This window comes from Eupeodes corollae, chromosome 3 (assembly GCF_945859685.1).
Source record: "Eupeodes corollae chromosome 3, idEupCoro1.1, whole genome shotgun sequence".
Taxonomy (NCBI): domain Eukaryota; kingdom Metazoa; phylum Arthropoda; class Insecta; order Diptera; family Syrphidae; genus Eupeodes; species Eupeodes corollae.
The window spans coordinates 74,812,987-74,824,609 of NC_079149.1; the positions used below are offsets into that span (position 1 = coordinate 74,812,987).

An 11,623-nucleotide genomic window follows, 5' to 3' on the forward strand; every position below is an offset into this window, starting at 1 on the left:
ATGTGTCAATAACAAATTATAATGGACTGTTTTCTACGCCCACACAGTATAGGCTTTTATACTTTATTTCGATTTCCATACATGCGTCTGCATAACACTTGTTGGTTGTTGCTACTGCTTCAGCTTAGGTAACTTAAACTAAGTCATCATTGTCTGTCGCAACTACCGCTATTTGGGAGCGACGATCGATGATGGAAAACTTGGCGGCCGATGTCGTTGATTTTGATGCTCTGTGCTTATGCTCCATATCCATATCTGTAGTCAATGGTGCAGGTGTTACGAGTAATACAAGATTCTTATTTTTCGCTCGCAGGTACCGCTAGTTGGGAGTGGGTGCAAAGACAGTGCAAGTGCCTTGGATAGACTTGGCATTAGCCTAGTTGTGTGTTACGAGTAGATGATAACTTCTGTGCTAGGGCAAGTGTGATCGACAACAGCAGCTATTCTGGAACGGTTGATGATGAAGGCGTGCTGATGATTTCAAAGGTGCATTAGTTGGTCATGGCCTACATTTGTTTTTGGCATTGCCATTGAAGTTGCTGTTTGGCGCTAAAAAGAAACTAAAAACATTATAGGGTGATATTTTGGGTATTTGGCAACAACCAAAGTTAATTTATTGCCCTAAAGCTATAAGCTTTCTTTTACACTTTTTTTCACCGCCTCTGCAATCAGGAAAACTATTAAGGATGTTTTCTGAGCCTTCCATATACAAAGACATAGCTGACTATCCCGAAAAACTGTTTTTAATTAAGACTAGTTTATTTATCAACTATTTTTTCCTATGCGGTTAGTACAACACCAACCAATCTTAAATGCTTTAGATTGATCCCAGAACGCGAGCATTTAATTCGCAGATTTTTTTATTTCCCAATATCATAGAGAGCTAATACTTTCTCATGGATAAATATATCTACCAAGAGCACCGACTAATGGGGTTTGCTGTCTTTCGACCTACAAGCTCTACTGAGCACATTTTGGCCGTTAGCATAAGCATATGTTAGTTGTCCCGTGCATTTCTTATGGAACAATCCAGATTCTATGTAGTTGTTATGGGCTTTTGGGGTTCAGTATGCACAGTTAGGGGGAAAACAATATGAGATGAACTCATCCGTTAAAAAAAGAGATCCGTTGAATTCAATAATTGAAAAATTAATTAAATATTTTAAGAAACATGAATTGTGATACATCTTTTCAGTGAAAGCTTTGCTTAAAATAAAATTTGACTGCTTTTGGCATACAAATTCTTTTATTTTTATGAAAAGTTTCGCTAAAAACAGAAAAAATAATGCAGAAAGTATAGGCGCGCCCTAGAACTTTAATGAGAACGTGGCCCAATTTGAGTTCGGCTCAGTTTTGACAGATTAACAACGAGGTGAGAATTTTGACAACTCAACAAAATGTAAAAAATAAATAGGTGGCGCAACGGTCTGCAGAGAACCAGGGCCTAGTGACTTACAACTCTCTACCAATACTATGTGAGAGTAATTGCAGCGATGGAGGGGTCGTACAGTTTATATGCCTAATCGGAACTGCCAATTTGAGAAAGCAATTTTTCTTCATGACAAGAATTACTCTTGGAGAATTTGACAATTCCTCGCAACAGGCAGTACCCGTGAAAAAAAAACTTTAGAAGGCACAGGCAGGAATCGAACCCAAGACCTACCTCACCAACCATCATGCCACGGGTACTACAAAATGTAAACAAAATTCATTCCCAGTAAGGCAAATGAAGGTAATACAATTTAAATCCAAAATATTAAATTATTTAAATAAAATATGTAATGAATCTGCACTTAATTTAATCCTCAGATGAAGAAGAAACCATGGAGAATGTTGCAACAGAAGAATTCCCTGGAGGAAGCCACCAACGCCTACATGTCTTTTCTGGAGCGAAAATTATCGGCCACGAAGAGGTACAAGTTGAAGGTAAGTCTGTTCGTCACATTCATTTTAAAATCAAATTATATGAATATTCTTTTGTTTTTTTTTAGTAGAAATTACACTTCACGACAAGATTATGTTCCTAACAATCAAATCGGTCTATTCAGATAGGTTCTTATGCCCTCAATTTTTAACCCGACTGTACGAATGAGAAGGGCTGATTAAAGCGAAGAGTTTGATGAAGAGTTTTTTGACTGAAAATCTTCGCGATGAAACCGGTCTGACATGCTTTATTCGTCGAAAAGGATATACATGTTGAAAATGTGGCTATGAAGTTGAGGGATCGCTTTATTTGTTGACACTTTCCCTGGTCATTCATAGCCAAGCCAATTGGATCAATTGAAGCATTTGATAGCAATAGCACAGACACGTCATGTATCACCATCTGTGCAATGCAAAGCACTTCTTTCAGCCAGCTACCAACAGACGAAAGATTGCAGTGTACGCAAGCCAGCGTTTCACTATATTCTCAAGCATGATGAATTTTGCAGACATTCACAGTTGAAAATCTTACTTGTACATGTTTTGGCAAAATCTGTGATGTAGCTGGTAGGGATATTTTTTATAAATAATAAAGTAAGAACTATCTTAATTTTTTCTCTTTCTAATTTAAATTGTAGGTCTCTGGAATTTAATTGAAATACCTTCCTTTATTCATGACATATTGCTGTCGATGTTGTTTAATTGAAATACCTTCCTTTATTCATGACATATTGCTGTCGATGTTTCAAACCTGTCTGCAATTCAAACCCGATTTACCCCCAGAATTACTCTATCAATTAAGGTTTTTGAAAATTTGTTGTTGTTATTCGAAAGCACTTACATGTTTTTCGAAGCTATTAATTTCAAGAAATAGTTGTTTTTTTCATAAAATGTGATAATGAATCTACAGTATCTTCCTTCACTATTCCGTTTACAATTTTTTTCTATTTCTTATTACGGATTTGTAGTCTTAAGATTACAACATCAAGCTCTTCTAATATATTAAAAAAAAAAAAATTGAAAATGGGTATTTCTTGGTTTGATTATCAAAAATTAAACGAACTAGTTAAAACTATAAACTATTTCATCTCCGGTAGAGTGATCAAGTTGAGGCCGACGAACGTCAACTTGGTATTCGAAAATGGAGTTGCTGGCGAAAGTTATTACTTGAGGCCCAGGAGCACAATGCGCTGTAGCGCCAACTAAAGTAAGTATTTAAAATTATAAAAGAATTAAAATCAATGGTTTTTCAAAACTTAAACTGTAGTTAAAAGCAAAAACATGTACTTTGCAAAATCATTTTGCAAATTTAAAGTTAAGTGTTCCGTCATGTTTTACCGTTTTTGGTTGTCCTTAGAATTTATAAAGGGTATACCCGTGGCATGATGGTTAGTGCGATGGACTGTCATGCGAGAGGGTAATTCTTGTCATGAAAAAGTGCTTTCTCAAATTAACCGTTCCGATTCGGCAAATAAACTGTACGACCCCTCCATCCCTGCAATTACTCGCACATAGTATTGGTGGAGAGTTGTAAGTCACTAGGTCCTGGTTCTCTGCGGACTGTTGCGTCACCTATTTATTTTTTACATTTTGTTGAATGGTTGAGAATTGTAAGTCTCTGCGGACTGTTGCGCCACCTAATTTATTTTATTTTATATCTTAAAAAGCTGATGCGAAAGAAAAATTGAAGGTGAGGTTCGAAGTCAGGATAACTTAAGCATCTTGCACATGAGCTACGAACTGCGAACTGGGGATGTTCGCATATTTTGACTTTTCTTTCACATGCTTTACAAATAAGCTGCGCCACGACGAACGTGTTATTAATGAATGCGATTTAAACCAGAGCGACAGAGTCAAATCGATTTCGAACCATCTTCATTACAGGATTTGTTGTAATACCGCTTCGTTTTGATTTGATGCTGAAAAAAGAACAACAAGTTCTTTTAAAGTTTGTGGTTTATGTATGTTTAACTTGTTGAAGTAGTCTTGACATTATGAGCCTTCTGGACAATGAATTTGTAGCAAATTTTATATTATACCATTACCAGAATAGTGCCCGTAATTCGATCCGTTGATTAAAAAGTCAAGTCGTTTGTGAAATTCTTATGCGAGGCAAATTCCAAAATCCCAATCGGACCATGTCACAAATGCAAAATTTCAAATTTGTATTATTTTTGGACATCTTCGGCAGGTAAAGGTTGCGGGTTCTCAACCCTTGGAACATCATTAGAGTAGTTTGTAGGGGCATTTCTGTGTCGACGGTCTTCTATGTGTTTCCAGTTAGCTGTGTTCAGAATGCACTCTGTTTTGATGATTCGCATTATGTATTTATGGAATCAAGCTTCTATTTTTCCAGTATATTAGTTTACCAACATTTCTAGAAATTCTAAAATAGTATACTTAGAAGGCTTACCAAAGGTCTGTGTCGGCAAAAGCCGCTGTCTCGATGAGCTCAGTGTCTCGCTGTCATTTAGTGAGACAGTTGTATGAAAACATAAAATGTTGCTGTGTAGTACCCGTGGCATGATGGTTAGTGTGTTGGAATGTCATGCGGGGTCTTGGGTTCAATCCCTGCCTGTGCCAGCTTAATTTAAAAAATTAATTTTCGCGGGTACTGCCTCTTGCGAGGAATTGACAAATCCTTCAAGAGTAATTCTTGTCATGAAAAAGTGCTTTCTCAAACTAGCCGTTCGGATTCGGCCTTAAATTGTAGGTCCCTTCCATTCCTGACAACAGTACTCGCACACAGGAATGGTTGAGAGTTGTAAGTCACTAGGCCCTGGTTCAAAACGGACTGTTGCGCCACCCCATTTGATTTTGAGTTGCAGCTGCAAGATTCGTTTTTTTTGGTCGGTTGGTACATATTGCTTGGCGGCTCATGAATAGGCGGAGGACTTTGAAAATCCTAAAGAACCATAGAATTTTAAATATCCATATTTAGATTACTCGTAAGTTGCTGTAGCTGCTGTTAAGTAGTTCCAAAACTGATTAAAATTTTTCACTTGAAACATTGACTTGAATTTCACAAAGTCGATGACATAGCTGAGGAAGTTCGTTAATTCGTAGCTCTGGTGGTGTTGTTGCTGCTGGTATTATTGCATTGCAGACTATTGGCTGCACCCACCATAGCCCCTGAGGCAGATGTCACCGATCATGATACAGCAGCAATTGAGTGTAGAATAATTATTTAAAAATAAAGGCCAACGGCTGTGGTTAAAAACATTGATATTAAGAGAAATATATAGTATAAAATAGACTCACCTGGAAAACAGTGCCCTTGTTTAGCAAATAATCTAAATTTCTTAAGGGAAGTTGCTTTCTGTATCATGGTTTGTAATCGGCAGTACCCGAAATAAAAACACTAAGTGGATTCTAAAAAATTCGATTACTATTCTTATATGTATTCAATTCATCTTACTGACTGAGATTTAACTTACTTTTGTTAAGTACTTCCGTTGTAGTTAAGATGTTTTCGTATTATTTGGCGCTAGTCAAGTATATTATTGAAATAATTCATACATAGCTGAAACAAAGCAAATAAAATATTTGTTTGTTTACGAGATTCTTTTTTTAAACGTACCTACTTGAACTCCGAGTAAAATAAATCTCATTGGTTTCGTCTGGCTTCTGGTCTATAGTTTTTTCAATTAAATGCACTTGTAGCTCTTGATTATTAAGGTTTTTGATCTGAAAAGAAATAGATTTTGTTAAATATTTAGACAAAACAAAATAATTTACAAAAACTTTCTTGTAGAATCTCAAATTTAATGTTTTGGTTTTGAAATGAAAATTGTGAAATTGTGAAATTTGTTCTTGTAATGCAATCTGACAGTCCGTTGAGAACCAAGGCCTAGTGACTTACAACTCTCAACCATTCCTGTGTGCGAGTAATGTTGTCATGATTGGAGGGGACCTACAGTTTATATGCCGACTCCGAACGGCTAATTTTGAGAAAGCACTTTTTCAAGACAATAGTTACTCTTGGAGAATTTGTCAATTCCTCGCAAGAGGCAGTACCCGTGAAAAGACTTTAGATGGCATAGGCAGGGATCGAACCCAAGACCTCTCGCATGACAGTCCAACGCACTAACCATCATGCCACAGTAGATGTAGTTGTAATATAATTTGTGCCCATCTTAGAGCCCGTTCACACGATTCGAGATTTTCGCCGTATTGGATATTTTCTCTATTCGGTGTGTTTCGGTTGGAGTGTTCAGACGGTACGGAAATTTTACCATAGACCGTACTCAACCCTACACCGACGACCCACTACGACTATATACTAGCAATAAATTATTCGAAAGTGGCCCAGACAAAAAATTACCCACTATCGGTCAAAATATCGAATCGTCTGAACGCACTGTATATAAATACATTGCCACGAGTGCCGAATCGGTTAGTTTACCGTATGACCGAAAACGATTTGTAGAGACAAAACTCGGTAATTTTATGTACAGTTAAATGCCGTATCGTCTGAATATACTTTTTTAAATTATATTGACATTGGCTTATACGGTAAAACAACGATACGGCAAAACCGCCGAACGGGATCTTACTCAATCGCAAGGGAAAAAACTATGAGGTGAAGTTTACGGACATACAGGGAATATATTTGAGTCCCGACTTCATAGGTTTGTTCTCTTTCTGCCTAAAAGCTAAATTGAGAGGATTTTCCCCGTACGCATAATCATGTGTTGGTTGTCCCGTGCATTTCTTATGGAAAAGTCCAGATTCTTTGTAGATGGTATGGGTTTTGGGCTCTGTACTCAGTACTCAGTACAGTGTGCACAATTAGGGCAAATACAAAAAAGAGATCCGTTGAATTCAAACATTGAAACATAAATGAAATATTTAAAAAAATGAATTCTACAACTTTTTTTATTTTTAAGAAAAATGTCGCTAAAAACAAAAAAAAATCATGCAGAAAGTATAGCCGCATCTTAGAATTGCAATGAAAAAGTAGCCCATTTTGTGTTGACAACAAAAATGGAATCAAAGGAAAATTTTGTATATTAATGTTAATTTTTATAGTGGATTCTTATTGACCGATACTTTAAGGTGTTTAAGAATAATTTCGAAAAATGTACTGAAGAATCTCCACTGAAACTGCCGTATTATTTTTGACGTTTCGGAACGCGTAGGAAAGTGTCACGTTCTGATTTTCCCGCCAGACTTTCTATTTAACGAGTCCGAAGACGTATTTCAAAGTTGAATCTTTCTTCTTTTTTCATGGTGTTGTGCAGTTCTGACACAGTTCTTCAATTATCTAATCTGCTACTTATTTAGAAACATTCGTATAAACCAAAGGGATGATTAAATAATTTGGTTTACTTTGACCTTTCTTGTCTTAATTTACCTGACGGCATGTTTTTGTAATCAACAAAAAACGGAAAGAAAGTTCATACTATTTTGAATGTTTGGATATTGTGAAGAAATCGTATCAATGTTTATTTATTGTAATTCTTTCCTTTACTTTGAGCTATTATCAGAATACCATATTTTTAATGCGTGAAAAATATTCAAATTCAAGTTTAACCATGTTCGCATAGCATTTTTAGGGTAGATGTTACTTTTGGTATGATTTGTTGTTTACTTATCGAACATTTTCATAAAAATTATAAGTTTGCATACGCGAAGCAATACAATATTTAGCATATATATATATTTATTGAAAAGAAAAAATGCTTATCAGATTGCAAAAAAATAATGTGTATGATCGTTTTCGCCTTTTGAAAGCATCAGTTTAACTATTTAAGAGCTTATACGACCACATCTGGAATCTGATCGCACCGTCTTTGGTATGTTTTACATTTTTCTACTTTATAAATTAAATTTTCTGAGTGGGAAACTTTGAATGTGTATTCATTTTGTATTATTAAAAAAAAGATCAAAAACAACGACCAAAACATCAGATTTACATAGCATGGCCCACATTATGAGCAGCGAAGCGAGCTTGAACACTTGCGAATTCGATAACTTCGTATTATGAGTATTGATTCGCTTGAATTAAATTCGCTTCAAATGTCAAAACAATCGAACTTGGTTAAGCACTATTCACATGAGCACGACCAACGAATGAACGAATATTCGTCGATTTTGACATTTCTTTTACATGAGAGTTTTTAATTCACCGCGAATGAAGTTTGACAAGGACCCACAGCCAAACACCATTCACCACCGAAACCAAAACAAGAATGATTTTTTTAGGTTAAGTACGCGTGATTATTTTATTCGTTGCGAGTGTGGAAAATGTGGAACGCGAATAAAGCTTGACAGTTCGTATAAACATACATTTTTTTCGCGACGAATAAATTTGTTTTCTTAAATTTATTAATATATGATATTGAAAAGTAAAAGTATGCATCATAAATCAAATAGAAACTATATTGCCATCGTTTTGTTAAGAATTTGTGTGGAAATATGTCTTCAAACGTATATAAACTCACATTTTGTAATTTATTCGTAGTTCGTTGGTCGCGCCCATGTGAATATTACTTTATAGCTGAATTATCTTTAGCGAATTTTCGCTAATTTATTAACGTCAAATTCTATCGCATCAAATTATTTAGTGATAACCCTAGAGAATTCAGAGTTTTGTGCAAAGACACCCCATATAAAGACTTTAAACTAACTTGTCATTTTGGTTTGCCTACAAGCTGAAATGTCAATTTTCACGAACCCTTAATTCTAATATCAATTCCCCACTGCTAAAGTCAATTCACCAATGCTAAATTCAATTCACTTGATGATAAATTCCTAAGGCGAGGGTAAAGAGTACGATAACTCAAGCGACAAAGTTTAAAGACGGATTTGTATAGAACATTTAAAAACAAGCATTTTTTACTACGAAAGCGGGGGTCTATTTACCCCGTTTAGGTTGTAGGGGTTATTTAAAAAAATGTACATTAAATTTTAAAAAATAATGGTAATACTTAAAATAAACACTTTTGTCTATTAGCTTGTTTTTAAATCAAGTCAAAACTATTCAAATTAAAATAGTCCGTTGAGATATTATATTTTTAAAAAATATTTATTAATCCGATCATCTCAGATGCCAACTAACTAAGACTAACATCGAAAAACATTTTTGCTGTGAACTGTCATCAAATATGCTAAACAAAGAACTTACAGTTTTTTATACATGAATCACTTATTAGAAAAACAACATGCTGCTACGTGATTTTATGATAAGGACGATCGTGCTAATTACTATTGGAACGGATGTTCATAGCGGTAGTAAGGCTAGGGTTCTTGTATAAACCCAAAGTTCTGACACAGTCTTTGATGAAACAATTTAGCGACGTTGTTATGTCTTCTGAGATAGTCGGTTTGTACCATACTTGTACATCCGCAGGTGATATGCTCAATTGTCGCATTAGGTTTGCCGCATCGACGACAAATATCCTCAATTGTATTGTCCCTCATTATCGTCGGCTCCTATGTTGCTTTGACTAGGTTTGAGCTTAAGCTTTTCTCGGTGAAGTATTGTCTGAGTGACATTATTTGTTTAGTATGCATGCTTTGTAGATCTATGAAGCCTCTTCCTCCCTCTCTTCGTGGCAGCGTTATCCTTTCTACGCATGATCTTGGGTGGGGGTAATTTTCCGGTGGGGGAGGTTGTATTGGGTCAGGGTGGTACGAACTTTTCTTTGTAGGTCTGCGAGATCTGTTGTGGACCATTTGATCACACCGAAGCTATAAGTCAGTACAGGTATGGCGTAGGTGTTGATAGCCTTGATGAGGTTTTTCCCATTTAATTGTGATTTTACAATTTTATGTATGCGTCCTTTAAATTCGCTAGCGAGGTCTTTCTTTTTTTTGCTGAATCCATTCTGTTGCTTTGGGCTGCTCCTAGGTAGGTGTAGATTTAATTTTCTTGCATCTCTCTTATTCCATATATTTCATCTTGGGGTGATGGCGATATTTTTCGTCTTACAATACTCAGGGTTTTGCATTTACTCAATTCAAATTCCATTTTTATATCTCTTCTAATCATGCTTACTATTTCTAGGAGATAGTTCATGTGGGCCTTTGTTGATGCGTAGGTCTTAAGGTCCTCCATGTACAAGAGGTGGTTTATTTTAAACTCGGAGTTAGTCCATTTGATTTTGAATCCATACTTGCTCGAGTTGAGCATGTTGCTCAGCTGGTTAATGGCAATGCAAAACCATAGGGCACTAAAGCAGTCTCCCTGAAATATGCCCGATTTTATGGAAATCTCTTTAGTTTTTAGTGATGTGCCGCTCTTAAACATCTCTATGCATGTTTTCCACTTACTCATACTATGTGCAAGGAACGAAGTAACTCTAGGGTGGATGTGGTTAATTTTGAGGACTTCGATAAGCCAGGTATACGGTATACTTTCGACAGAATTCTTGTAGTTGATATAGCTGACATATGTATATGTTTATTTTTTTTTTTTTTTGTAGATTGCTCGATGATAACTTGGTCGATAGTAAGCTGTTCTTTGCATCCCCGAGCCCTTTTGTTGCATCCTTTCTGTTTGTTGCATAGTACTTTGTGCATACTTAAGTGGTCGTAAACAATTCTGTTCGCACATGCAGTCATTATTTTGTATAGAGTTGCGAGACAGGTGATGGGCCTACCATTGGCGGGGTTTCGTTTGAAGCCATTGCTTTTTGGTAGGAGGTATGTAGCTCCTCTTACCACGAAGTCTGGGAAATCTGTCGGTGTTTTTAGGGCTTAGTTAAGGAGGTCCAGCAGTTTCGTTTGTGTACTTTCAAATCGTACCATCAGTACCTGGGGCTTTCCAGTTTTGGGCTTTTGTAAGAGTTTTTTTAAAGGTGTTCATTGAAATGGTGTTAATTATCATCTCTGGCATTCCGCAGAATCTTTCTTTTTCTTCTTTGATCTAGATAGTATTTAGGTCATGCTGTTTCGGGGTTGCCCAGATGTCTGACCAGAAGCGTTCGACATCTTTAATGTCAGGAATCTCGGCGTCGTTATTGGTGTTGTCACTTCTCAGGTTTCTGTAGAATACTTTATCTTTGGTATTAAAGGCTTTGTTGTTCTCGCGTCTAGCTAGAGAGTTCCTAATTTATCTTTGCTTTAAGATCTGTACAGATAGTTTTTGGGGTCAGGTTGTCCAGTACAAGCGTTGCATTGTTATGATTCGGTTCATACCTAGAGTGGTTACGATGTTGGAAGCATATTGCATTACTCTGTTTTGCAATCTCCTCGTACGGTTCCCCGCCAGAAAGGCTTTGATTCTCTCGATCAAACTTCGTAGGTCAGCTATCTTACTTTGAATTCTTTGCAGTGCTACGTTGTGGGGATATTTTAGTCTCCTTACATTGGTTATTGGTGTAAGTTTCTTGCCACACATTTTAACTGCAGTAGCACAGCGCAGTACATCAAGGTGTGGTAGCTGTGTAGATCTGATATTTCCTCCAATGCAAGGTGTAGTACTAAGTTGCTCATGATACTAATGTGTTGATTTTATGAATGTTGTTGATCAAACTAGTGGCGAATTTCTTGCTCGAGTTGAGAGTTTGGTGTTACGTAGTCATCTCTTTATGCCTCATGATCAATCGTGATCTCAGTGCCAACGCTGTCATCTTTTGAGTAATTGGTTACACTGCAATTTTCCGCTTCTACCAGGGTGGCCCTGGGTCAACATAGTTTTAAGCTTCTCTGAATCAAGTACTTGAGAGGGTTATTATTATTATTATTATAAGTA

General features: G+C 36.4%; 1 long non-coding RNA gene across 2 annotated transcripts; it reads right to left on the minus strand.

Annotated features, from left to right (window-relative positions):
• Positions 1-16: 16 nt before the first annotated feature.
• Positions 17-8,503, minus strand: LOC129952745 (uncharacterized). 2 transcript variants are annotated; one of them, XR_008782368.1, is made up of 6 exons: positions 8,370-8,503; positions 5,504-5,610; positions 5,361-5,446; positions 5,185-5,295; positions 4,337-5,130; positions 17-560 (listed from the first exon to the last, which is right to left on the minus strand). It is a non-coding gene; the product is annotated as an uncharacterized LOC129952745 (long non-coding RNA). The 2 variants fall into 2 exon arrangements; XR_008782369.1 differs by having other exon boundaries at positions 7,842-8,503.
• Between the last annotated feature and the right edge of the window lie 3,120 nt (positions 8,504-11,623).